Consider the following 26,905-nt stretch of genomic DNA (forward strand, 5'->3'; position numbering starts at 1 on the left):
GGAAGGCTGCGGTGTTAGTTACATCGGCCTGTGACAAGGGATATCCCTTGGAATCTTGTGCCTTTGGTAGACATGCTCCCCCCAAACCATCCTGTAAGGAGGCGGTCACAACTCCTCCCAGCCATGGCTATTTTGTTCCCTTTCCTGAAAGCCATTTGTAGGGGGGCCACAGGCTGCCAGGTGACAGTGGATTAACTCTGGAAAGGCGACTAGAGGTTTTAGGCAGGAAAATGCAGTTTTCTAATAGTGTACAAAAAGTGATGGATAGAATGCTTGAGTCACTCTGGCCTGCATTCCAGTCCATTGTTTTTTGCACACCATACCACCTCAGTTTCGACCCAGTAATATACAAATCAGTCTTGACCCTGATCCAGTTTTAACAGTCCAGCCAGGACTGCCAGGATAGGTCCTCCCTGAACCATAACAAAGGCAACATTGGACTGTTTAGGCAAGCCTAGCGCAGCACTCATGCGCTGCTCTAGAATCGACCTCTTGGAATCACTTCAGCTTTTGTAGAAGCTCGTGTGTGTGGTTCTCACACGTGATTGGCCTTTGCGTCTGGCTTTAGTACGCAATTGGCCAAAGGCGTGTGGAGGTCCCAGCTTCTTGGGAAATGTTTTCCCCCAGAGCGTTTTGCTCTCGCGAGCCAGCAGCGGCGCGCAGGGGCCATCTGTTTTTAATTAGCGTGGCCGCGCTGGTCTCCCACACAGTGTCTCCCCCCTCGTGCAGGCCATGGTTGTAATGAAATGTATCCTTTAGGCCCTGGAGTCACGATCTTTACGCAGTGGCGTGCAGGGGCCATCTGTTTTGTATTAATTAGCGTGGCCCTAAATGTTTGTTCATGGCTATGGCTATATTGTGATCTGTAACCTCGACGCCTTCATCGTTCATCACCCTCCCCACAGCTCTCTTCCGCTGGCTCTGTCTTTAGCACGTGCATCAGGATAGTCGTGTGAAACACTGAAAGTTCATGTTAGCATGTTTAACACACTGCATATTCACTTATACTGTCTGTCACGCAAAGTGAGCGTGCGCTCTTTAGCAGGTATATCAGAAAGAGTGGCATTGGCTCTTCAGACTGGCACTTACTTTGATCTGGTGCATCTGGCGCAGTCTGTGCGCGCACACAGCATGCTGCTCTTGGCTCTTAGAATGTTCAAGGGCCAAGGAAACCAGGCATTCTGCTGACAGGTTGAAAGGTGATGCTTTCTGAATGCAGCACACAGAAATTGAAAATTAGCATAATTTTGAGAGCTGTTACTTTACACTTCAGCACCAGTTCTGACAGGCGCACGGGCCCTGTGAGCCAGCAGCATGACAGAGCCAGAGGATTTGTCACTAATTCCACACATTTTCAGGAGTCAGAGCATAGGCACTTAAGAAGGTAAGCAGGGTCCTAGTGTACAGAGACCAAAACCAACCGCATCAGTTTTAAAAAAGTAGGATTATCTTGCAAAAAGAGGCATTTCCTTACAGCATTTAATGCAAAAGCTGTGGTATTCTTGCTTGACTCAAGTGTGCCCTCTCAGTCCCTTACCTTTTGTCCCAGTACAAGGAGTTGTGCTTCTTTCCAGCCTTTCACTTAATATGCGTTGTGTTTTTCCTTCTTGGGGAATGGGATATTGTTATTGATATTTAGAGCAACTAAGGTATATCAAAAATTATTGCTGATTAACATTTATTGCAGTTTCATGCAGACACCTTGACATTGTTAAGAGGGGACTACTGTAATGGTTTATAACTGGCAATAGTTGCATTGTTTCTTTGGGCTCCTTGATACTCCACAAATGATTTTAAACTGAAGGTGATTGCTCACCAGGGAAAGCCCCACAGCATATCTGGCAATATGTACTTGTGAACTGATCAGTTTCTCATGTCTGTTAAAGTGGACTATTGTGTCATCTCAGTCATTTTGTGAGATGTTCCCTGTTTCTTTCAAGGTAAAATCAGTTACCCCTTTGGCTGTTATTAAAACGATTCTAGTCGTCTGTTTCCCTTTATCCATTTTTTGTGTGTCTTTATGTGGTTAGGCTCATGCAATTGTCTTTTTTGTCAACAGTATTTGCAGCCAACATATGTGTGCTTGCGGCTGTTTTATGTTTTTGAGTTGCTGAATCCTTCCATCCTAAAACCAGTACGGCAGTTTCAAACTTAGTTTTGAAATTAGCCTACACTATCCAGTGGCGTATGGGGATAATTTTAAGAAAGCCTCTCTGCAGACCACCTGACCTGGTAGTTGAAAACCTTTTAGGGTGTGTATGAATACATTTTGCCACTGTCCTTGTCAATTTGCTGTTAGACTGGGGTTGCTCTGTTAGTTAGTTGATATATCAGGCTGTGTGACTAGAGGAAATTTGCTTGATTTCTTTCTTGATGTAGAAACTTTCCTACAAAGAATTGCGAACAAATCTTTGATGGTTCTTTTATATTTTTCTCAGAGAATCTTAAGGCACAAAAGTACATCTCCTTTTTATTAAACATTCTGTCAAGGTTTTCTTTGGGGAAAATAAAGCACATTGCGAACTATGTATGAAAATATAAGTGAGGCTTTAGTCTTCATCCTAATTTATTAATCAATTGAATATTTATTTCAAGGAAGAAATATGGACTGGTTATTCAAGCATTGGAAGCTTAAGGTAACTGGAAGGTGTAAAGGGGCATAGACAGCAGATAGTGAGTCAAACACAAACATAGATAACATTATGTCCAATTGTGCAGTTTTGAGAGTCTTACCATAGTTCAATTCAGGATGCCCGTAGAGTTGTCGGAGTGACTTTGAGGTAATTGTTCAAGGGTAGGGAATTGAGCAATGCCCTATTTGAACAGAGAGCCAAACTGTTTTGTGAGTATAGTGGGAGATTGGTTTACAGATTACATTAGGATGGTACATGCATTGCAGATTTACTTGTGACTTTGTGTGAGCATGACTGAAATTAATACATACTGTGGAAGTGCTTCCAAGTCCTTAGTATGTTAAGGAGTTGGAAACTTATCGGAGCCATCCTTTATTTTATTCAGGTACATAGGTTCTTTTGGGAGTCAAAGTACACTGTTATGTTTCGTTGCAAGATGTTACGTTTGTTGAGTTATGGAAAGAAAGACTGGGGGTTAAGGTTGTTAGTTCAAATTGTACAGGTTTTGAGGTGGGAGATGATGAATTTGGTAATGGCTGATTTAAGCATGATGGAGCAAAGTGTAGTCCAGTGACCGATATAAATGATACAATTCATTAATGGCTCTGTTATCAGTGGATGCTATGTGAAGGTTAATAACTTTAGTGTACAAATACTTTTGTACAGGAACACCCTTGTACAGCTCATTTGATGGTGGTGTATTCTCGGGCGCATTTCTTTTACAGCCTCCCGACATAGGAGGATTGCAAACTCTATCTGCTGCCATATTTTTGAGACCTGTTACATAAACACTGGTCGGGTTACTTTGTTGTTACTTCGGCAGTGGTAGGACAAGGGCAGAGTTTGTGTCACTGATTTTTCTTTTCTCTGTGGCTTTGGTTAAATTCAGTGCAATAAACCTTGAAAATGTCCAGGGTGTGTGCGAGAGTTCAGTTGGTAAGACATCACTTTTTTATTGTGCTGTCTCTACTATTACCCTTTCTATTTTTAATTTTTAAATATTGTTTATCTATGACAGCCTTTCTATAAGAGTTTGAAAATTGCTTAATAGCGGTCTGTCCTCTGTACGACATTAAATCATTGGATCTTGAACATATCACAGGGTCTTTCATTGTATACAATGGTATCTTCGTCCACCACCATTACCAGGTAGAAATTAGTAGTCTTGTATTCTCTGTTGGGATGCCTGATATATTACTCTTTGAGAGGTATTCAAAAGTGTCCCATTCAACAGAAATAAACCATATGTTATGTGCATTTTCTCAGTATAAACTGAAGGAAATGGCTGTTTGAGTAAGATACAAAAAATAGTTACGTTTAGAAAGATTTACCAGTTAGACGATGATAGGATGGTAGTATTTAATTATTTCTGGCATGGTAAAACTACAATCGATTTGCAGAAATGTATTCTGCTATTATTTTTTAAGTTTCTATGTGCCCATCTTTTTTTCTAAATTAGCATATCTGTAAAATTATACCAGTAATTTCTCAGTCACTGGGATCTGATCCCAGTCACGGAAGCTGCTAACGCAAGATTTAGTATCTCGAAAGATAACCGGATGATAGTCCTGGTAGCACCTATAAATATCCAAGCATAATCGTCTTATAATATCTGGTTAGTTGTTTTTTCCAACCATAAGGTATCTGCTTACAATACTGTCTGTCTTGGGTAGCCCACGGACCTTGTGCTTAACAGCTTTATTACCGACTTTGCTTATTTTTTTCCAGGTGGGTATAATAGATTTTTCATACATATTTGTGTTATTGAAATGTAGTCAAATACAGTGTTGAAAGTGCAAGTTGAAATAAATAATGGAGTTTTTCCTAAGCTACATAGGATTTGCTGTTCATGAACTGCTAGTATAATTGTTTACTTTTCTTGAATCAGTGCATAGATTTTGGATACAGTATGCTCATAAAACCTTTGAGTACAGAGTGTTGACTCTAGCATAGGTTATGACTTTATTAATAGCTAAAATTAATTCTGAAGATGCAGATATGTGAACTGTGGCATCTTGTTTGAGATTTTAAGTTGACTTTTTTCTAAAGTAATAAATGTCCAATCTATCCTTAAAAAAACAGATCTTCCATCCCGTTTAAGGAGCAATACATTGACAGTTGTGCTGGTTGCAGGTTAAATGCAAAAAGTATGCTTCAGGTGATGCCCCGAAACTGGTCCCAGGATACTTGTTTCCGGTCCAGGAAGGACCTGGCTCGGCTGTTCTGTCTGGACTGTTCTCATGAGGCACAGGGTCAAGACTGATATGGCTGGGTCTAAACTGGGGTGGCATGGTGAGCAAACGAATGATGGCTTTAACCCAGATCTATTGACTGGGGGAGAATGATTGATGTGCTCTGTATTCCGTCCATCAGCTGTGCATGTCTATTGCTCTCTCGCCCTGGTTGCAGGTTAAAGACCTCAGGAAAAGGTTAATTCGTCCATATTGGAGTGTTTAGTCAAAATGGAGGAGAAGTGTGGCTCAATGGTTAGAGCGGCAGACCCTGATGCAGAGGTCTAGCCCGGGACCAGGGTTCAATTCCCCGCCTCGGCGGGACTTGGGCTCAAAATTCCACGGACCTGATAATTCTCGCCTCGGTGCCTATTCCAATCATGGAGTCCCACTCTGCAACTCTGGGCAATAGCTTGCTTAATCTCCACAACGGCCCCCACAACGCTAAGGATGCCTGGCCTCCACCTTGGGGGTGCCCAGGAGTGGACACCTCACAGGGAAAGCCAGGATGGGTTCCACAGCGGTATTCGTACAAGCGCCTTGAGACCCTTGCGGGTGAGTAGAGCGCTATACAAGTATCAATTTACATTTACATTTACATTTACAAATGGTTATTTTATAGTAGTTGCAGATGTCAGTCCAGTCAAGATTAGTTTAAACAGTACCTTTACGTTTTTTGAGGACCCAAATGTATACATATAACCTGTTGTAGATACTGGAAATAGCCAATTTCTCAAGCGGTTTGGAATCCAAATCTGTTAATTGAACGAGCTTATTTAAATACAGATTTTTTTTCTAAACTGCGTTACCCAGTTGTATAGCTACATGTCTGGCAGGTCAAGCCCACCCTTCTTTATTGTCTGGAGTATTTTGATGGTACCAGTTAAATCTGAGTATATGACTTTCCAGTTTGTTGGGGAAAAAAGGCGTGGAAATAATCAATATCTTTAGCATGTTGAAATATGTGTAGAAATATGTTGGTAGTATGGTCATTTAAATATAGTTGGTACACCCCATAAAAAAGATTAACTACTAACATGCATAATGCCCATAGTTTCCATGGGAGATGGTTAAGGTGGTAATCTTTTGAAAGGTCAATTGATATTTTAATACCAAAGTAGACAGCATTGTCTTTTTAATCCAGAGTAGCATCTGAATTCAATTACATTTTTGGGTTGCTTGAATTCATTTTGTATCCAGATATGTTGAGAAAGTCTTTGGTAATCTCTGATGAATTTAAGGGATTTGTTGACATTTGATGTAACTACTGCCAAGTTGACCCCCAATATCTATTTGTCGACCTAAATAAAATGTCGGTATATCCGGACATGTACTGATCTTTATTGCAAGGGGTTCAGTATTTAAAGCAAACACCATAGGAGATAATGTGCACTCTTGCTGAATTTCTCATAGTATTTGAAATGGATTCATTTTGGTGTGGTTCACCGCAAAAGTCGCTGGATGTAAAGCCTTGATTAAATGAACAAATAGTGGGCTGAAGTGGTAGCATACCTGTGGAGCAGCTACCATAATAACCCCACCTGTTATTAACACGCATCTTGATAACTTCGTTAGGACTTCAAGAAGTGATGGTGGCAATTATCTTTGAGTCGGTATGAATTACAGAAAATAGGCAGTGTTGTTCATTCAGATGCCTGCTGACTTTTCTTCTTGAAAATCAGTACTGAAAATAAGACCATTAGTAAAGGCCTGACTAGAGTATTAGCCAGTGCTTTATATAATTGACTTGTCTGCCCAACAGGGCCAGTAGTCTTTCCATTATATGCAGATTTTATACCTTCTAAGATTTTTTTCTGAATAATTGTTACTTCAAATTCTGATGCAGTTTCTCCTGGTAGAGTCTAGGAATCAACCACCCCAAAACCATGGGGGAATTTGGAAAGACTAATATTGCTGTCTTAATTATGTAGCTGGGCATAAAATTGTTCCAGCACCGCCAAAATGGTTGTGTACTACATCTGATGACCTAGGGTCTTTAATTCGATTCATTCAAGTGCTGTTGTTTTTATTTTTGTGTTGATAACACTATCTTGTCTTTCTTCATATTTCCTAACTTGCTCATGATATTGTCGCCGGTTCGAACTCCAAAACAAGACATGCTTCAGTTTATGTTGGAGGACAATTTGTGTTACCAGCTGTTTCTTCCTCATTGTATCTCAAGAGTTGAGAATGGTTACATTTATAGTTTACATTCCATTCTCCAAATCCTTAATCTCAGCTATTCTGCTCTGTTGAATGGCCAATCTGAAAGAGACACGTTAGTGATAGATTCCTTACCTTAGAATATCCACAGGTGTCAGACTGGACCCGGAATTTTTTTGCGTAGCAATACCCATGCGCGTCGGTAGGCGTCGTCCGCGGCTCCGCGTCCGTCGTGGGCGCCGTGATGACGTCGTCGGAGTACTTAGACGCCGCCTGCGCGTGCTGACGTCAGTTCTTCTTTTTTCCGTGCCAGCTAGCGCAGATCTGGAAAAAGTTGTACCCTAGTCACTTTTTGACTAACCTTTTGAGATCCCTTTTTGATCCTTTTTCGAAGTCTATTCGACTCCGACGGTGCCGGTAGGGATGCCCGGGTTTAAGCCCTGCGCTGACTGCAACCGAATGATGTCGGTTACCGACCCCCATCGCCTGTGCCTGCACTGTTTAGGCCTGGACCACGACGACAAGTCCTGCTCCGACTGCCAGGCCCTGACGTCTAAGGCTAGACGGGAGCGGTCCCGTAAGCGACGCGAGCTTCGGCAGTCCGCCCCGTGCCGCTCGAGGTCCCGGTCCGGAAGGAGTTCGAGGGACCAGTTGCGGGGCCGGAGCCACCACAGTTCCGGGAGTCGTCATCGGTCTTCGGGCTCGAAGTCCTCAGGTAAGAGGCACAAGAAGTCGAAGAGACATCATCGCTTTCTGTCTCCCCACCGACGCTCGCGCGACGCGGCTGGGGGTTCGGGCGACACCGTCCACGCGGCTCTGCTGGAGCCGCAGGTGTCGCGGCCTGCTCCACACCCGCCAGTCCCTGGGCAGGACGCGACGCCGGGGGAGATTGCAGACTTCCTCTTGGCCATGAGGTAGCTTGCTCCTCCGTCAGGTTCCGCGGCGCCTTCGGGTAAAGCGGCCCCGACTGGGTCCCCACACGGGCCGGGCGCTTCGGCGCCGTCGGGTGCTTCGGCTCCGGCGCCGTCGGGTGCTTTGGCTCCGGCGCCGTCTGGTGCTTCGGCCCTGGCGCCATCGGCGACTTCGGTCCCGACGCCGCAGGGCCCCTCTGGATCCGGTTCCGGATCCGGGTCACCGCCAGTCGACCTCACGACCTCGCCGGTGTCGGCCCCTAGGGTGTTGCCCCCGGCGCTGTCCCAGGACGACGTCGTCCCTGGTCCTGCCCTCGATTCGGGTCCGGCGCCGCTCAGCGCGGCTCTCGACTCCGATGGGAGATTTCTATTTCTATGACCCGACCCCATCCTTTGAGCCTGAGTACCAGGCGATGGGTGACGAGGGGGACTGGGAGGGGTCTGAGGACCCTCTGGCACGTGAGTGTCAGTCTTCTGCGGACTGGACAGGAGAGCTTGGGGAGGCCGGTGGTCTGGACACTTCGCCCGACACTGGTTTTGTCTCACTTTCTAGCGTGGCTGCGGAGGAGGGGGCTGCTTATAGCGTCGTGCTGATGAGGGCGGCCAAGGCCTTGGGCCTTGAGCTCCCCGTCGCGGCCGTGAGGACTGACCTCCTCACTGAGGTCCTTAAACCGCAGTCAAGCTCGGCCGAGCCTCTGCTGCCGTTTAATGAGGCCTTGTCAGACGTTCTTTTGGGCACTTGGTCCAGGCCGCCACAGGACAGCCTGTGGATAGGAACGTGGCCAGACGCCACCGCCCGGCTCCGGGTGACCCTTGCTTTCTGTCCACCCATCCCACCCCTGAGAGCCTGGTTATCCAGGCCTCCAATTCCCAGACCGCATTCCCCTCGGCTCCCCCCGACCGGGAATCCGAGAATTACGGGAAAAAGGTATTCTCCTCCCTGAGTTTGGGATTGCAGTCAGTCAATACCGCGTGCCTCTTGGGCCGCTACACCCACTCTCTGTGGGACACGGTCGCGGCCATGCTGCCAGAATGCCCGTTGGAGGTACGGGCTAAACTCGGCCAGGCCCTTGTGGAGGGCCGAGATGCGGCACGGTATTCCATCCGGTGTGGGCTAGACACTACCGACTCTAGGCAGAGCGATGGCAACGACGCTGGCGATTCGTGGTCACGCCTGGCTGAGGTCCGCCAATTTCTCGGCCGATGTCCAAAACACACTTATGGACATGCCGTTCGATGGCCGTTGCCTCTTTGGCGACAAGGCAGACCATGCGCATGAGCGCTTTAAGGACTCCAGAGCTACGGCCAGGTCCTTGGGCCTCTCGGCCCCGCGCCAGCAAACGGGTGCCTTTCGCTCCTTTCGTGGCCAAGGAAGGGGCTCCCCTACACGTGCTGCCAGCCACGCGCCGCAGTCTGACATCCAGCGCGGTGGCGGCCGTGGAATCTGCCGTGGCGGCGGTCGGGGACAACGGCGAGGCCAGTCCACACCTACCCCTGCAGCATCCGCCTCGAAACCCTCCTAGTCCATGCTTTCAGGCCCATGTGACGCCAGTGGGGGGCAGGGTTCGCCATCACCACTGGCGTACTGTCACTTCGGACAGGTGGGTGCTGCAAATCGTCCAAAGGGGCTACTTCCTCCCCTTCGAGGCGTCCCCTCCAGCCATGCCACCGCAGTACCACTGCGTGTCGGGGTATCACTTGACACTTCTACAAGAGGAAGTTGCGGCCCTCTTGGCCAAGGGGGCCATCGAGCGCGTTCCTGGGCCAGAAGTAGGGTGTGGTTGTTACTCCCACTAGTTTCTGGTACCCAAGAAGGGCAAAGGGGGCCTACGCCCTATCTTGGACCTACGGAACGTCAACGGCTTCCTCCGGAAGGAGAAGTTCAAGATGCTGACACTGGCTCAGGTCCTGGCTGCCCTGGACCCAGGAGACTGGATGGTAGCGTTGGACTTGCAGGACGCTTATTTTCATATCCCCGTCCTGCCTGCCCACCGGCGCTACCTGCGGTTCATGGTGGGCCTGCGGTCTTCCAACACCGCCTGCCTCTTGGGACGTTACACCCACTCTGTGTGGGATAAAGTTGCGGAGGTGCTGCCAGAGTGTCCGTTGGAGGTACGGGCCCAACTCAGCCAAGCCCTTGTGGAGGGCCGGGGTGCAGCCAAGTATTCCATCAGGTGTGGGCTGGATACCACCGACTCGCTAGGTAGGGCGATGGCAACGACGGTGGCGGTCAGACGCCACGCCTAGCTGAGGTCCGCCAACTTCTTGGCAGATGTCCAGAACACACTCATGGACATGCCGTTCGATGGCCGTCGCCTCTTTGGCGACAAGGCAGACCATGCGCTTGAGCGCTTTAAGGACTCCAGGGCTACGGCCAAGTCCTTGGGCCTCTCGGGCCAGCGCCAGCAATGGGCTGCCTTTCACTCCTTTCGTGGCCACGGAAGGGGTGCGCCCACGCGCGCCGCCAGCCACGCTCCGCAGGGCAATACCCAACGCGGTGGCGGCCGTGGGAACCGCCGTCCGGGCGGTCGGGGGCAACGGCGAGGTCAGTCCACATCTTCCCCCACAGCATCCGCCTCAAAACCCTCCTAGTCCGTGCTTTCAGGCCCATGTGACGCCAGTGGGGGGCAGGGTTCACCATCACCACCTCCACTGGCGCACTGTCACATCGGACAGGTGGGTGCTGCAAATCGTCCAAAGGGGCTACTCCCTCCCCTTCGAGGCGACTCCTCCAGCCATGCCACCGCAGAACCACTGTGTATCGGGGGATCATTTGCGACTTCTGCAGGAGGAAGTTACGGCCCTCTTGGCCAAGGGGGCCATCGAGCGCGTTCCTGGGCCAGAAGTAGGGTGTGGTTGCTACTACCACTACTTTCTGGTACCCAAGAAGGGCAAAGGGGGCCTACGCCCTATCTTGGACCTACGGAACGTCAACGGCTTCCTCCGGAAGGAGAAGTTCAAGATGCTGACATTGGCTCAGGTCTTAGCTGCCCTAGACCCTGGAGACTGGATGGTAGCGTTGGACTTGCAGGACGCTTATTTTCACATCCCCGTCCTGCCGGCCTACCGGCGTTACCTGCGGTTCACGGTAGGCCACGAGCACTTTCAGTTTGCCGTGCTCCCCTTCGGCCTTACCAGCGCCCCACGGGTGTTCACGAAAGTGATGGCGGTGGTCGCAGCTCATCTGCGCAGTTTAGGAGTTTCAGTCTTCCCCTACCTTGACGACTGGTTGTTGAAGGCGGGCTCGCCCCAGACAGTCGTCAGCCACCTCCAGACTACGGCCGACCTCCTGCACCTGCTGGGCTTCTCCATCAATGTGCCAAAGTCACACCTGTGTCCCTCTCAGAAGCTCCTCTTCATCGCAGCGGTTCTAGACTCGGCGCAGTTTTGGGTTTATCCTCCCGAACAGCGGGTTCGAGATATTCAGGCTCTGATTCCGATCTTTCAGCCTTTATCCCGAGTCTCGGTCAGGTTGACGCTGCGGCTTCTGGGGCTGATGGCCTCCTGCATCCTTCTGGTGCATCACGCCCGGTGGCGGATGCGGGCTCTGCAGTGGGACCTGAAGTTTCAGTGGGCCCAGCATCAGGGCAACCTGTCTGACCATGTCTTGATCTCGGAGGGCACTGCAAGACAGTTGCAGTGGTGGCTCACGGACCGCGATTGGGTCAGCGGCAGATCCCTCTCCCTACCCCAACCGGAGCACGTAGTTGTGACAGACGCGTCCCTCCAGGGCTGGGGGGCCACATGGGAGAGGCGGAGATCAGAGGCCTCTGGTCTCCGGTGGAGTCCCAGCTCCACATCAACCTTCTGGAGCTGCGGGCGATCTGACTTGCACTGAAGGCATTCCTCCCCTCTGTCCGGGGGAGTGTAGTGCAGGTGTTCACGGACAACACCACCGCCATGTGGTACTGCAACTAACAGGGCGGGGTGGGGTCGTGGACCCTATGCCAGGAGGCTCTGCGCCTCTGGCAGTGGCTGGAACATCAGGGCGTGACCCTGGTGGTTCAACACCTGGCAGGTTCTCTGAACGCCAGGGCGGACAAACTCAGCCGTCGGTGCATGATGGATCACGAATGGCGTCTAAACTCTGACGTGGCGCCAGGCCTCTTTCAGCAGTGGGGAGAGCCTTGGTTAGATCTATTCGCCACAGAAGAGAACGCGCAATGTCATCAGTTCTGCGTGTTGGAATTTCCAAGGTGGCACTCGCTCGGAGACGCTTTTCGTCGTGAGTGGAGTTGCGGTCTTATGTACGCCTTTCCGCCTATACCACTTCTGCCCAGAGTGCTGAAGAAGATCAGGCGCGACTGGGCCCAGGTTATCCATGTGGCTCCAGACTGGGCACGAAGATATTGGTATCCAGAGCTACTCAGCATGTCTGTCGATCCCCTGATTCGTCTGCCTCTTCAGGAGGACCTTCTGTCGCAGCAGCAGGGGACGGTCCTCCACCCGAACCTGTCCAGTCTCCACCTACAAGCTTGGAGATTGAGCGGCGACAGTTGAGGCCATTTGACTTGCCTCCTGAAGTCTGTAATGTCATTCTGGTAGCCAGGCGTCCCTCCACAAAGTCGGTATACGCCTGCAGGTGGAACAGATTTGTGGCATGGTGCACAGCAAAGGCTGTGGATCCACTCTCTGCCCCCCTTTCTGAGGTACTCCTCTTCCTTCTTTCTCTTGCCCAGCAGGGCTCTGCTCTGGGCACTATCAAGGGCTACCTTTCTGCCCTTTCCGCCTTCTTTAGACTACCTGATCAGCCATCTTTGTTCAAGTCCCCAATTGTAAATAGGTTTTTGAAGGCCATCACTCACATGTTTCCTCCTGTTCCTTCTGTGATGCCGTTATGGGACTTGAACCTTGTACTTACTTATCTAATGTGTGCTCCCTTTGAGCCACTCGATAACTGTCCTCTCCGTCTTCTTACCTTGAAGACTGCTTTCCTGGTTGCCATCACCTCTGCCAGGAGAGTGAGTGAGCTCCAGGCTCTTTCTTCCACACCCCCTTTCCTCTCTGTCCATCCGGACATGGTTGTGTTGCGGACAAGACCCTCTTTCCTGCCCAAGGTTGTCACGGCCTTCCACATCGGGCAGTCCATCACCTTGCCCACCTTCTTTCCGCCTCCGCATCCCTCGAAAGAGGAAGAGGGGCTCCACCGTCTGGACCCAAAACGTGTGCTATCTTAATATCTGGATGGCACACGCCAGTTCCGGGTGGATGACCAACTCGTTGTTGATTACGCGGGCGCTAAGAAGGGACGGGCGGTGCACAAGCGGACCATCTCTCGGTGGATCATCTTGTGCATTCAAGCGTGTTACTCCTTGGCCAAGAAGGAACCTCCTGTTGGGCTGAGGGCCCATTCCACTCGGGCCACGGCGACTACTACTGCCCTGGGCCGGGGATTCCCCTTGCAGGACATTTGTCAGGCAGCTACGTGGGCCTCGCTGCACACGTTTGCAAGACACTACTGCCTGGACAGCCAAGTCCGGAAGGATGGCTTCTTTGGCCGTTCCGTCCTCCATGACTTTCTGGTGTGATTATTGGTTCGCAGACCCACCACCGGGGTTGGTATTGATGGGGTAACTAATCTAAGGTAAGGAATCTATCACTAACGTGTCTCTATCAGATGCACAAGTTACTACTTGTGTAACGATATATCTGTAAGAGAGATTAGTTAGTGATAGATTCCTTACCGACCCACCCATCCTCCCCATTCTGCGAACCGATATCTAGGGTTAAGGTCATCCCCTTTCAGGGCCCTAGTTTCATGGCACCAGTGTTGGTTTTTATCATGGCTCTGTGTTTCTGGCGCGGAATAGCTGTGTGTAAGAACTGACGTCAGCACGCGGAGGCGGCGTCTAAGTACTCCGACGACGTCATCACGGCGCCCACGATGCCGACGACTGGCGCGGAGCCGCGGACGACGCCTAACGATGCGCATGGGTACTGCTACGCAAAAAAATTCCGGATCCAGTCTGACGCCTGGGGGATATTCTAAGGTAAGGAATCTATCACTAACTAATGTCTCTTACAGATATATCGTTACACAAGTAGTAACTTGTGCTTTAGTCTTTTGAGGTTGTTTGAGCTAAATTCCTGTATAACAACCCACATAATTATCGTTGAGTGATCTGATATATAGCGGGGTAGTATTTTGAGCTTTCATTTCTTGAGCCCTTAAATTTTAAAATTGAAACTGTTTTTGAAAACTGGAGGTGTTTCTATATAAATTTAGATGTGGGGTCGATAGATTAATCTGGGAGAGCTAGAGCAGTGCTCCTTTACCGTGCAGTACATAAAGACCTCCTAGATTTGCTGATTTATTCATCATCTTCATACAAGATGATGGACAGAGTGCTGAAACTTTTCAAACACTCACCCCCAGTTACAAATTGGAGTTTAAGCTATCATTCTCACCATGCCACCCCAGTTTGGGCCCAGTCATATATAGGCAAATTAGTCATGACCCTGCTCCCCAAGGGAACAGCCCAGCCCGAACTTCCAAGCCAGGTCCTCCCTGAACGGAAACAAGCATCCTAGAACTGATTTTAGGCTATCACTCCATATCAGCCAGGTTCTTTTTGCATTATTATTCATCTTCACCATAGATGCTGGTTCATCTTTATTTGGGTTACAGATGTTCTTAATAGTAAGTACAGTGCTTTCTGACATTTTAATACAACTCCTCATCCTATCCAGTCAGAATTACTTTGTACTACTTACTTATGTGCCCTTCCCTTTTAGGGCAGCAACCCCTTTAATATGTTGCAAGTCATGGTTTATTGCTCAAGCCAAATCCTTGTTAGACATTTTTGCCTTATCATTTTGTGTATATATCTGTTGTAAAAGATAATTCATGCCCCATTATTCATTCAAGTTTACAATCCAGCTTGCAATCATTATCTGATTACTCATTTGTTGGGTTGGAAAAGTCCCTCGCATAGTGGCGGAAATTCACCCCTGACCTAAGTGCCCCTGCATTTTGGGGGGCACAGGTCAGACTAGAGGAGCATGGGGTGTTAGAGGATTCCCCAAGATAGATATTTGGTTGTTGCATTCCAGAGAGCTGGGTGGGACACACCCTGGAGAAAGGAAGAGTCAGAATATTCAGTACCCCTCAAAGCGTACTCTTTGATTATGAGTGAGGTCACTGGAAAAGCAGCTGGGCACATCTTAGGAAGTAGATGGGACTGATGAGAGAATCATGAAGAGTTGGTCTGGGGCTCATTGATAACACTTTCATGCACATATCACTGTGGCTGACATCTAGATATGAAATTCCAGTCGCTTCCAATGCTGGTGTTATGGGGCTATCAGATTTGGAGTCGCTCCTGCTGTGACAGACTGCTCTTTGGAGGAAGGGCAGAACATAAGAGTTGGCACTTGAAACCAGAACCCCCAGCACAGAGCTCAAAGACTCAGACACAAAATCAAATTTACTGTCTGGAAATGGACTATAAGAAGGGGAGCAACTGTGCTGAGTGAAGTCTGCGACCCCGTATGCCAGAGGGGGCCACCGTGAAAAGCGCATTACTGCATGTCGATCAGGCCGTAGTCCATATGCAGAGTAAAGTCAACAATTTACTTATGCTAGAGGGGGTGCAATGAGGAATGCATTACTGTCATGCCAGTTGGGCCATTGCCCATGTGGAGAGTAAAGTTGACACCCTTCGTATGCCACAGGGGGCTGACATGAAGAGTGCCTTTTAGACCATATGCCGAGTAAGTTTGCAACCCCAGATGTCGGAATGGACCACCGTGAACAGAAAATATCATAACCTAGTTTCGCTAATGCTGAGAGGAAAGACGGCAGTGGGAACCTGCAAGTGCCCAACCCCCGACTGAAACATTGGAACCTGAGCAATCGTTCCTCTACTTGTGAAAGAGATCAAAGGAACTTAATTTGAAATCAGAGGGAGTGCAACCAATTACTAGCTGCTGCACCTGTAAATCCAGAGGGCTACTCACTGCCGGCAGCCGTGGTAGACATCCACGACATCCGAGCATAGAAGACTCCTGGGTACTCCGGTATAGCAACCCTGACGAGACCATGTAAGACTCATCACAGGGCGAAAGATCCCAGTGGAACTTGTTGAGCCTCATAGCACTGTGGCCGCTGGAAAACATTTGATTTTAGAAGAGTTTGAGTGAGACTCCTGAGACTAACTTCTAGTGGGGCCTAACCTGAATGTCGCCTAATGTGAATGGGGACTAACCACTACCAATTAAGATGGGGAAGTGGGCTATCTAACACTATAGCGCTGACCTCAGGTGGACTGTGCGTATTATTTGTGTATGCCATATTTTACTCCGTATATAATTACTCCTTTTTTTCACAGAAGCAAGTATTTGACTAGACAATCATGTATTGCTGCTATTGAACATAGTTCGAGTTATGAGCCTGTGCATCCCCCCCACACACACACTTGTTTGTACTGCTCGACCTACGCTACTACTGAGAGGCAAATGCTGAAGGGGTACTTAGTAGGTAAGGAGTATAAGGCCTCAACCCCCATGGTTGGGCCAAGTAGCCCCTAATTCTCCAGTGGCCCTCTGACAGGGGTTCTGACATCATTTCAGACTTTCATGATGTGAAATTTCTAGTCTAGGCAAATGAGGATCTAAGATTTTTCTAAACCATTTTGTCCTTCTATGCATGCAACACCAGAGTGACCCTACAATCCCTAATAAAACCCATCTTCCTTCACCTCCTTGTTCTCGAAACCATAAAAACTAGTACATGTACTGAAAATTTGCATAAAATAAATAGTGTCAACCAGAACTTTTTTCACCCTAATCTCTATCTACATTCTCAAATTTAGATGGTCTATGAGCTTCTACATTAGCAGAACTATAAAATGTGTTAATCTGAAAGAGACACGTTAGTATTAGATTCCTTACCTTAGAATATCCCCAGGCGTCAGACTGGATCCGGAAATTTTTGCGTAGCAGTACCCTTGCGCGTCGGTAGGCGTCGTCTGCGGCTCCGCGTCTGTCGTCGGCGTCGTGGGCGCCGTGATGACGTCGTCGGAGTACTTAGACGCCGCCTCCGCGTGCTGACGTCAGTTCTTCTTTTTTCCGCGCCAGCAAGCGCAGATCTGGAAAAAGCAGTAACCCTAGTCAATTTTGACTAAACTTTTTTGATCCTTTTTGATTACTATTTCGAAGTCTCTCGACTCCGAAACGGTGCCGATAGGGATGCCCGGCTTCAAACCTTGTGACGATTGCGACCGGCTGATGTCGGTCACGGATCCTCACCGCGTCTGTTTGTCGTGTTTGGGCGTCGACCATGACGACAAGGCCTGCTCCGACTGCCGGGCCCTCTCTTCGAAAGCCAGACGGGAGCGGTCCCGTAGGCGCCTAGAACTCCGGCTGTCGGCCCGCGCCGCGAGAGGTCCCGATCCCATGGGAGGTCGAGGGACAGGTCGCGGGCCCGGAGCCCCCACAGCTCCGAGAGTAGGCCGCACTCCTCCGGGTCGAAGTCGTCGTCAGGTAAGAGGCAAAAGAAGTCCAAGCGGCGTCATCGCTCCTCGGACTCCCCCCGACGCGCGCGCGATGCGGCCGGGGGTTCGGGTGACACCGCCCACGCGGCTCCGTCGGAGTCGCGGGCGCCGCGTCCAGCCCCATACCCTATGGTCCCTGGGCTCAACGCGACGCCGGAGGAGGTCGAGCGCTTCCTCATGGCCATGAGGAAACTCTCTCCTCCGACGGGCTCCGCGGCGCCTCCGGGCCCAGCGGACCCGTCTGGGAGCCCTAGCGGGTCGGCGGCTCCGACGCCGTCGGGTGCTTCGGCCCCGACGCCGCCGATGCCTTCGGGCCCGGCGCCGAGGGGTCCAGTTGTTCCGACGGCGCCTTCGGGCCCGGCGCCGCAGGACGCCGCTGGTCCTCCTTCGGGATCTGGTTCGTCGCCGGTGGATCTGACGACCTCCCCGGCGTCGGACCCTCAGGTGTCGCCTCCGGTGCCGTCCTCGGGCGGCGCCGACCCCGGTCCTCCTTCCGTTCCTGTTCGGCCGTCGGGACGGCCCGTTGGGCGCCGCTCCAGACGCCGTTGGGTGATTTTCACTTTTATGAACAGGCCCCATTGGTTGAGGACCCTGAATTTCAGGAGATGGGTGAAGGAGAGGACTGGGAGGGGTCTGAGGACCCTCTGACCAGAGAGTGTCAGTCTCGTGAGGACTGGACAGAAGACCTTGGGGAGGCCAGTGGCCTGGACACCTCTCCAGACACTGGGTTTGTCTCCCCTCCTACCGTGGCTTCGGAGGAGGGGGCAACATATGGTGTGGTGCTGATGAGGGCTGCCAAGGCCTTGGGCCTTGAGCTCCCCGTCGCGGCCGTGAGGACTAACCTCCTCACTGAGGTCCTTAAACCGCAGTCAAGCTCGGCCGAGCCTCTGCTGCCTTTTAATGAGGCCTTGACCGACGTTCTGCTGGGCACTTGGTCCAAGCCCGCTACGGGTTCGCCCGTAGATAGGAACGTGGCCAGACGCCACCGCCCGGCCCCGGGCGACCCATGTTTTCTGTCCTCCCACCCTACCCCTGAGAGCCTGGTCATCCAGGCCTCCAATTCCCAGACCGCATTCCCGTCCGCACCCCCGGACCGGGAATCCAAGAGGTAAGACCAGTATGGGAAGAAGATCTTCTCCTCTATTAGCCTCGGCCTGCGGTCTTCTAACACCGCCTGCCTCTTGGGACGTTACACCCACTCTGTGTGGGATAAGATCGCGGAAGTGCTGCCAGAGTGTCCGTTGGAGGTACGGGCCAAACTCGGCCAAGCCCTTGTGGAGGGCCGGGATGCAGCCAAATATTCCATCCGGTGTGGGCTGCATACCACTGACTCGCTGGGTAGAGCGATGGCAACGACGGTGGCGGTCAGACGCCACGCCTGGCTGAGGTGCGCCAACTTCTCAGAGCACGCTTATGGACATGCCGTTCGATGGCCGTTGCCTCTTTGGCGACAAGGCAGACCATGCGCTTGAGCGTTTTAAGGACTCCAGGGCTACGGCCAAGTCCTTAGGCCTCTCAGGCCAGCGCCAGCAATCGGCTGCCTATCACTCCTTTCGCGGCCACGGAAGGGGTGCGCCCACACGTGCCGCCAGCCACGCACCGCAGGGCAATACCCAACGCGGTGGCGGCCGTGGGAACCGCCGTCCTGGTGGTCGGGGGCAGCGGCGAGGTCAGTCCACACCTTCCCCCGCAGCATCCGCCTCTAAACCCTCCTAGTCCGTGCTTTCAGGCCCATGTGACGCCAGTGGGAGGCAGGGTTCGCCATCACCACCTTCACTGGCGCACTGTCACGTCGGACAGGTGGGTGCTGCAAATCGTCCGAAAGGGCTACTCCCTCCCCTTCGAGGCGACTCCTCCAGCCATGCCACCGCAGAACCACCGTGTATCGGGGGATCACTTGCAACTTCTGCAGGAGGAAGTTACGGCCCTCTTGGCCAAGGGGGCCATCGAGCGCGTTCCTGGGCCAGAAGTAGGGTGTGGTTGCTACTCCCACTACTTTCTGGTACCCAAGAAGGGCAAAGGGGGCCTACGCCCTATCTTGGACCTACGGAACGTCAACGGCTTCCTCCGGAAGGAGAAGTTCAAGATGCTGACACTGGCTCAGGTCCTGGCTGCCCTGGACCCAGGAGACTGGATGGTAGCGTTGGACTTGCAGGACGCTTATTTTCATATCCCCGTCCTGCCTGCCCACCGGCGCTACCTGCGGTTCATGGTGGGCCACGAGCACTTTCAGTTTACCGTGCTCCCCTTCGGCCTTACCAGCGCCCCACGGGTGTTCACGAAGGTGATGGCGGTGGTCGCAGCTCATCTGCGCAGGTAAGGGGTTTCAGTCTTCCCCTACCTCGACGACTGGTTGTTGAAGGCGGGCTCGCCCCAGACAGTCGTCAGCCACCTCCAGACGACGGCAGACCTCCTGCACCAGCTGGGGTTCTCCATCAATGTGCCGAAGTCACACCTGTGTCCCTCTCAGAAGCTCCTCTTCATCGGAGCAGTTCTGGGCGCGGTTTCGGGTTTATCCGCCCGAACAGCGGGTCCGGGATATTCAGGCTCTGATTCCAATCTTTCAGCCGTTATCCCGGGTTTCGGTCAGGTTGACGCTGCGGCTTCTGGGGCTGATGGCCTCCTGCATCCTGCTGGTGCATCACGCCAGGTGGCGGATGCGGGCTCTGCAGTGGGACCTGAAGTTTCAGTGGGCCCAGCATCAGGGCAACCTATCCGACCACGTCCTGATCTCGGAGGGCACTGCGAGACAGCTGCAGTGGTGGCTTACGGACCGCGATTGGGTCAACGGCAGATCCCTCTCCCTTCCCCAACCGGAGCACGTAGTTGTGACGGACGCGTCCCTCCAGGGCTGGGGAGGCCACATGGGAGAGGCGGAGATCAGAGGCCTCTGGTCTCCGGCGGAGGCCCGGCTCCACATCAACCTGTTGGAGCTACGGGCGATTCGTCTAGCACTGAAGGCATTCCTCCCCTCTGTCCGGGGGAGTGTAGTGCAGGTGTTCACGGACAACACCACCGCCATGTGGTACTGCAACAAACAAGGCGGGGTGGGGTCGTGGATCCTTTGTCAAGAGGCTCTTCGCCTTTGGCAATGGCTGGAACGCCAGGGCGTGACCCTGGTGGCTCAACACCTGGCAGGTTCTCTGAACGCCAGGGCGGACGAGCTCAGCCGTCGGTGCATGATGGATCACGAATGGCGTCTGGACTCGGACGTGGCGCAAGGCCTCTTTCAGCGATGGGGAGAGCCTTGGTTAGATCTATTCGCCACCGAAGAGAACGCGCAATGTCATTGGTTCTGCGCGTTGGAATTTCCAAGGCGGCACTCGCTCGGAGATGCTTTTCGTCGCGAGTGGAGTTGCGGTCTGTTGTACGCCTTTCCGCCTATACCACTTCTGCCCAGAGTGCTGAAGAAGATCAAGCGCGACCGGGCCCAAGTCATCCTTGTGGCTCTCCGGACTGGGCGAGAAGGTACTGGTATCCAGAGCTACTCAGTATGTCAGTCGATCCCCCGGTTCGTCTGCCTCTTCAGGAGGACCTTCTGTTGCAGCAGCAGGGGACGGTCCTCCACCCGAACCTGTCCAGTCTCCACCTCCATGCTTGGAGATTGAGCGGCGACAGTTGAGGCCATTTGACTTGCCTCCTGAAGTCTGTAACATCATTCTGGCAGCCAGGCGTCCCTCCACAAAGTCGGTATACGCCCGCAGGTGGAACAGATTTGTGGCATGGTGCACAGCAAAGGCTGTGGATCCCCTTTCTGCCCCTCTTTCTGAGGTTCTTCTCTTCCTTCTTTCTCTTGCCCAGCAGGGCACTGCTCTGGGCACTATCAATGGCTACCTTTCTGCCCTTTCAGCCTTTCTCATGCTACCTGATCAGCCTTCTTTGTTCAAGTCCCCTATTGTTAACATATTTCTTAAGGGCATCACTCACACGTTTCCTCCTGTTCCGTTTGTGATGCCTCAGTGGGACTTGAACCTGGTTTTGACATTCCTGATGTGAGCTCCCTTTGAGCCACTTCACAACTGTCCTCTTCGCCTTCTGACTTTGAAGACTGCTTTCCTGGTTGCCATCACCTCTGCCAGGAGAGTGAGTGAGCTCCAGGCTCTTTCTTGTACTCCACCTTTCCTTTCTGTCCATCCGGACAAAGTGGTGCTTCGTACCAAACCTTCTTTCCTGCCCAAGGTTGTCACGGCCTTCCACATCGGGCAGTCCATCACCTTGCCTACCTTCTTCCCGCCACCGCATCCTTCTAAAGAGGAAGAGTGGCTCCACCGTCTGGGCCCAAAACGTGCGCTCTCATTCTATTTGGATCGCACACGCCAGTTCCGGGTGGATGACCAACTCTTTGTTGGTTACGTGGGCGCTAAGAAGGGGAAAGCGGTGCACAAGAGGACCATCTCCCGGTGGATCATCCTGTGTATCCAGGCATGCTACTCCTTGCTACTCCTTGGCTAGGAAGGAGCCCCCGGTTGGACTGCGGGCTCATTCTACCCGAGCGACGGCGACCACCACTGCCCTGGGCAGGGGTGTGCCCTTGCAAGACATCTGTCAGGCAGCTACGTGGGCATCGCTGCACACGTTTGCGAGACACTACTGCCTGGACAGTCAAGTCCGGAGGGATGGCTTCTTTGGCCGTTCCGTCCTCCAGGACTTTCTGGTGTGATTATTGGTTCGCAGACCCACCACCGGGGTTGGTATTGCTGGGGTATCTATTCTAAGGTAAGGAATCTAATACTAACGTGTCTCTTTCAGATGCACAAGTTACTACTTGTGTAACGATATATCTGTAAGAGACATTAGTTAGTATTAGATTCCTTACCGACCCACCCATCCTCCCCGTTCTGCGAACCAATACCTAGGGTTAGGGTTTTCCCCTTCAGGGCCCTAGTTTCAATGGCACCAGTGTTGGTTTTTAACATGGCTCTGCGTTTCTGGCGCGGAAAAGCTGTGTCTAAGAACTGACGTCAGCACGCGGAGGCGGCGTCTAAGTACTCGACGTCATCACGGCGCCGACGACGGACGCGGAGCCGCAGACGACGCCTACCGACGCGCAAGGGTACTGCTACGCAAAAATTTCCGGATCCAGTCTGACGCCTGGGGATATTCTAAGGTAAGGAATCTAATACTAACTAATGTCTCTTACAGATATATCGTTACACAAGTAGTAACTTGTGCTTTACGACCATTAATAGGTAATTTGCTTGGGTCAGGCCAGTGTCATGGATACGGACTCCTTTGTAATTGTAAATTGTATTGAAACAGTGTGGAATACTAAAGTCTTGAATCAACTCAATCATATGTATTAATATGGATTAAATGAGTTCATGAAACCAGAAGATGTGAACAACAATGAAATATTTGAATCTCAAATAAAAGCAAGTCAATTTTGAAACTTTAAAGGAGTCTGTCGTGTTCACGACTAACCAAATGGTGTGCCCAGTCACAAGGATGCGTTTACACACACAGTAACGCACTCAACCAGCCATCTACTTTCATTTTTCCCAGTAAAAACATTAGTAAAATCACCTTAAAACATTGAATATAGCAGTAAATATAATTAGCACGCACTTTAAAGTATGTCCCACAGTAGCCCTTATGACCTGACTCCTAATTAAATAAACAAAAACAGAAAGGCCGCCTTCAGCGCTGATGCGAAAGTCTTTTTTGGCACCGCACCAATAACCTCTTTCTCCGTAAATACCTTTACCCCCACCTTCCAACAGTGTCCCTCATCTCCCAATGGCCCCCTCTATTGACCTCCTCCTCGGATTCCCTCAAAGCCACCCTCCACCAGTGCCCCTCATCTCTCCCTGACTACCCCCTCCACCCCATGACCTCTTCCTCAGATTCCCTCACTGCCACCCTCCACCAGTGCCCCTCATCGATCCATAGCCCCTTCTACTACCTCCTCCTCGGATTCCCGCACTGTGACCCTCCAACAGTGCCCCTTATCTTTACATAGCCCCTCTCTCCTGTGCATTTCATTTGTTGCATAGTGCTACTCATATCAGTGTAGTATGTGTCAGTACTTTACTCAACGCACACATTATACAGAGACAATGAATCATACAAGTATGTAAATCAGTCTATAGGGATGTCACATAAACCAATGAGGATTATAAGGTGTATGAATCACATGTCATCCATACTGGTGGGTGGGATATTTTTTTTAATTTATTTATTTATTTATTTTTTAAACTTTATTGTGCAGAAATTGCTCACAAATACGGGCCTACAACCCACCGGGCCGGCCACCACAATTATAGAAGCACAATGGTCAGGACAGAAGCTCCAGCAGGATACCACAGTAATCCAAACGGGAATCAAAGGCGAAAAGCCACAGAGCAACCACCACGAGCAGGATGAGAGAAGGTTGATTTTATAATAGAAGAAGGGTTATAGCAGAATGATGGCAATCATTAAGGTCCAGAGGGCCGTGGTGGGCCGCGAGCCAGCAGTAATACAGAATACAGGAAAATTCAAAAATAACAGTTACATTTTAACAAAGGCAGAACGTGAGTCCCACATTAGTAAGCAATTGCAACCGCTGCCCAGCGCCCACCCACCACTACGAGAACACACAATGATACAGAGAACGGAAAATAGGCTTACAAAACAAAGAGCCCTCTGCTACAACAACCCAGGGGAGGGAAGAAAAAAAAGGGGGGAAGGGAAAAAGGAAAAGGACATCGGGAAAAAGGGGGGAAGAAAGAACGCAGCATCACAGCATGCGCCCCATGGCAACAAAGCACTCAAAAATAGACCGGCACAGGGAACCAGTGATAACAGGAGTAATAGATGCGTAGTAAACCGTGACGGCAGGGAGACCAGAAGGCCTATGCTAGCAAAAAACACCCCAGGGGGCCCACATGCAGACACTGCGTCCCGAGAAAAGGGATACATAAGAGCCATAGAACCAAAAAAGGAAAAGAGGGGGAAAAAACAAAATGACAGACCCCCCCCCACCCCGCACACCCCACCCTGCACCCCTGCAGAAGGCTATGGCCTACCCCCCAGCAGCGTGCCTGTCGCCCTAACTGGAAACCCGAAATATAGAAGAATTAAAAGTAAAGAAAGAACCACAAAGACAAAAAGAAGAAGGGAAAATAGGGAGACAACGACGGGAGAGGAGCCACACAATCAAAACCATCAGCTCCCACCCCCCCGTCCGAACACACTCAGTGCCCACGGGAAGATAGTAATTACGAGGATAAGCTCCAGGAACATGAAGGAGAATCGAACATAGTCATACAGTCACAAACGGATCATCCGACCATACCGCAAAATAATAGTCCACCGAGGCAAGTTCATCTCAACCCTGTCCTCGTCTATCCAAAGCCGTAGGCATCCAACGCACCAGGAACCAGATCATGAGGAACCAGAGGCGAATAGCAGGGAGTCCCATCGTCAATCCATACAAGTCATATCGATTTCGACCCAGATGAACAGGAAAAGACGGTAACCACCGCAGGTAATGCAGGCACAGTTCCGCCGACAATAGGAGGAAAGCCGTCTCGGCTGAGCTACCACAGGATCTTCGTTCGGCCATTCGAGGCAAAAAAGGAATGGGAGATCCAACGAGACCGGTCCGGACGGGACCCGGCCGGCGGACCCCCAGCACAGGAGAAATCACATGATGATTGAGAGCAGCGGGTATCCGTATACCCAAACAAGCGGCAGCCGCCGGGTCCACGACCTCCAGGAAAGTCCCAGCAGCACACAGCAGCGATGAAGCCGCACACATCGGGGGGGGGCCCAGCAGGCCCGGCAAAATGATCATCATCCAGTCCAGCGATAGGTGCGGCCACAGAAGCACTCCAGGAGCGCAAGGCGGCGAGAATGTCGCCAAGCGTAGGCTCACCTTTACGGTATTCAGCAAACGAGCCATGCGGCGGACCAGCGTCGCCAGTCTCGGCCAGGCTGAGAGACAGGGAGCCGGCCGCCATCTTGAAAGCCCGGCGGGGCCGCGGCAATCTCCGACCCCCGTCCGGCCACAAGCGGGGTCACACAGGATACAGCCGACCACAAGCAGAGGCACCCCCAGGGCAGGAAGGCGGGCCACCAGGATAAGGAGGGTCGCCGGCTCCCCCACGCCACCGGCTCCGTTCTCCAAGTCCGGGCGGAGGGACTCAAGATGGCCGGACAGGAGAACAAAGGGGAGACGAGCCACATACACGGTCAACCCCCGTCCATGGAAGGCAGCGCCTCAACACCAGGCCGCAGGATCGCCGGTCCAGGCCCGGAGAGCCGTCACCGGTCTAATTGCACATCGGCCTCTCCGACCGAGCCCACACCTCCACCAAGGGCCGGCAACAGCGCTCCGCCCCGCCCGGGCGCCGCCGAGCAGTTTCAGGCCCGCCCGCTCCGGAGGCCCCGAAGCAAACAAGGGCGCAGCTCAGGATCCGCGGCACCTAGGAACAGACGGATCAGACGGTAAGTGCCAGCGAAATGTCTTAGTTCCATAGTCTACCAAAGAATACTTCCTGGGGCAGGATAAGACACAGGATAGACGTTTCAGGCAGGAAAGCGAACGGAGCCGAGCTAAAACGCGGCCATCGCGGACGCGAGCTTGGCTCCTCCCCCCGGGTGGGATATTTTAAGAGGGTTTGGGCTGGGGAAACGCAACCTTAGGATTTAAAGAGTATTCCATGGGGGTCAGCTTTACTGATAAAAATGTATATCTGCCCAAACAAACTCCATTTAGCAACATTAGAATAATGAAAGACTGGGAAAGTTCTAACTATATCAAAAACAAAAAAAAGCGTAGTTCTAACTATACCATCCATGTTTGTATGCAGCTCTTTGATGACAGTTCATTGGTTACTGTCCTATGTTAGGATTGTAACTTATGAATTGCAAGTAACACAAGGATCTCTGTGAAAAGGCACTAACCCACTGAGCTATCCAAGGCTTTAAGTAGGCCGGGTCTCACTGGGTCTGAGCACCGGCAATTTTGTTTAAGGGGGCCTCGAAACTGATCTCTATCGGGCTCTGTTTTGTGCGCTGGTCACAGGTAGTCCGTTTTTTCCCGAACTGCAGTGACAGCAGTCTGCCGTCACTGCAGTCCGGAAAAAAGTGCCAGGGCACAAAACAGAGCCCGATAGAGACCCGTTTCGAGACAGCAGGCACATCGGTGTACCCTGCTCACACTACTCAGAAGTGGAAAGTTACGGCATGACAACATGCCAGGTGAGCGTTGTAGGGGGAAGGGAAATCCTTTAAGGAGTCATTTTCTCTCTGGATTTCCCTTCTTGAAACTCAGGAACAGCAACACTGTTGTGATGTCACCAGTGTTTTAAGTGGAAGCTTTTGCAATATTATATACAAGCCATAGTTGCTGTTATTTATCTTATGCAACTAACAACCATTGACGAAGTCAATAGTCCTGACTTGTAGGTATGATGTTACTTGTTGTATCATATACCTGGATGCAATGACACACTGCTTAACACAGATTTTTAACGTACTGTTTTTAA

The 26,905-nt window shown here is 51.3% G+C and overlaps 1 protein-coding gene across 8 annotated transcripts in view; it reads left to right on the forward strand.

Annotated features, from left to right (window-relative positions):
* NF1 (neurofibromin 1) overlaps positions 1 to 26,905 on the forward strand; it is a 2,143,703-nt gene that overhangs the window by 1,291,856 nt on the left and 824,942 nt on the right. The window lies entirely within an intron of this gene.

The sequence above is a fragment of the Lissotriton helveticus genome, chromosome 3_1 (genome assembly GCF_964261635.1).
Source record: "Lissotriton helveticus chromosome 3_1, aLisHel1.1, whole genome shotgun sequence".
In the NCBI taxonomy this organism is placed as follows: Eukaryota; Metazoa; Chordata; class Amphibia; order Caudata; family Salamandridae; genus Lissotriton; species Lissotriton helveticus.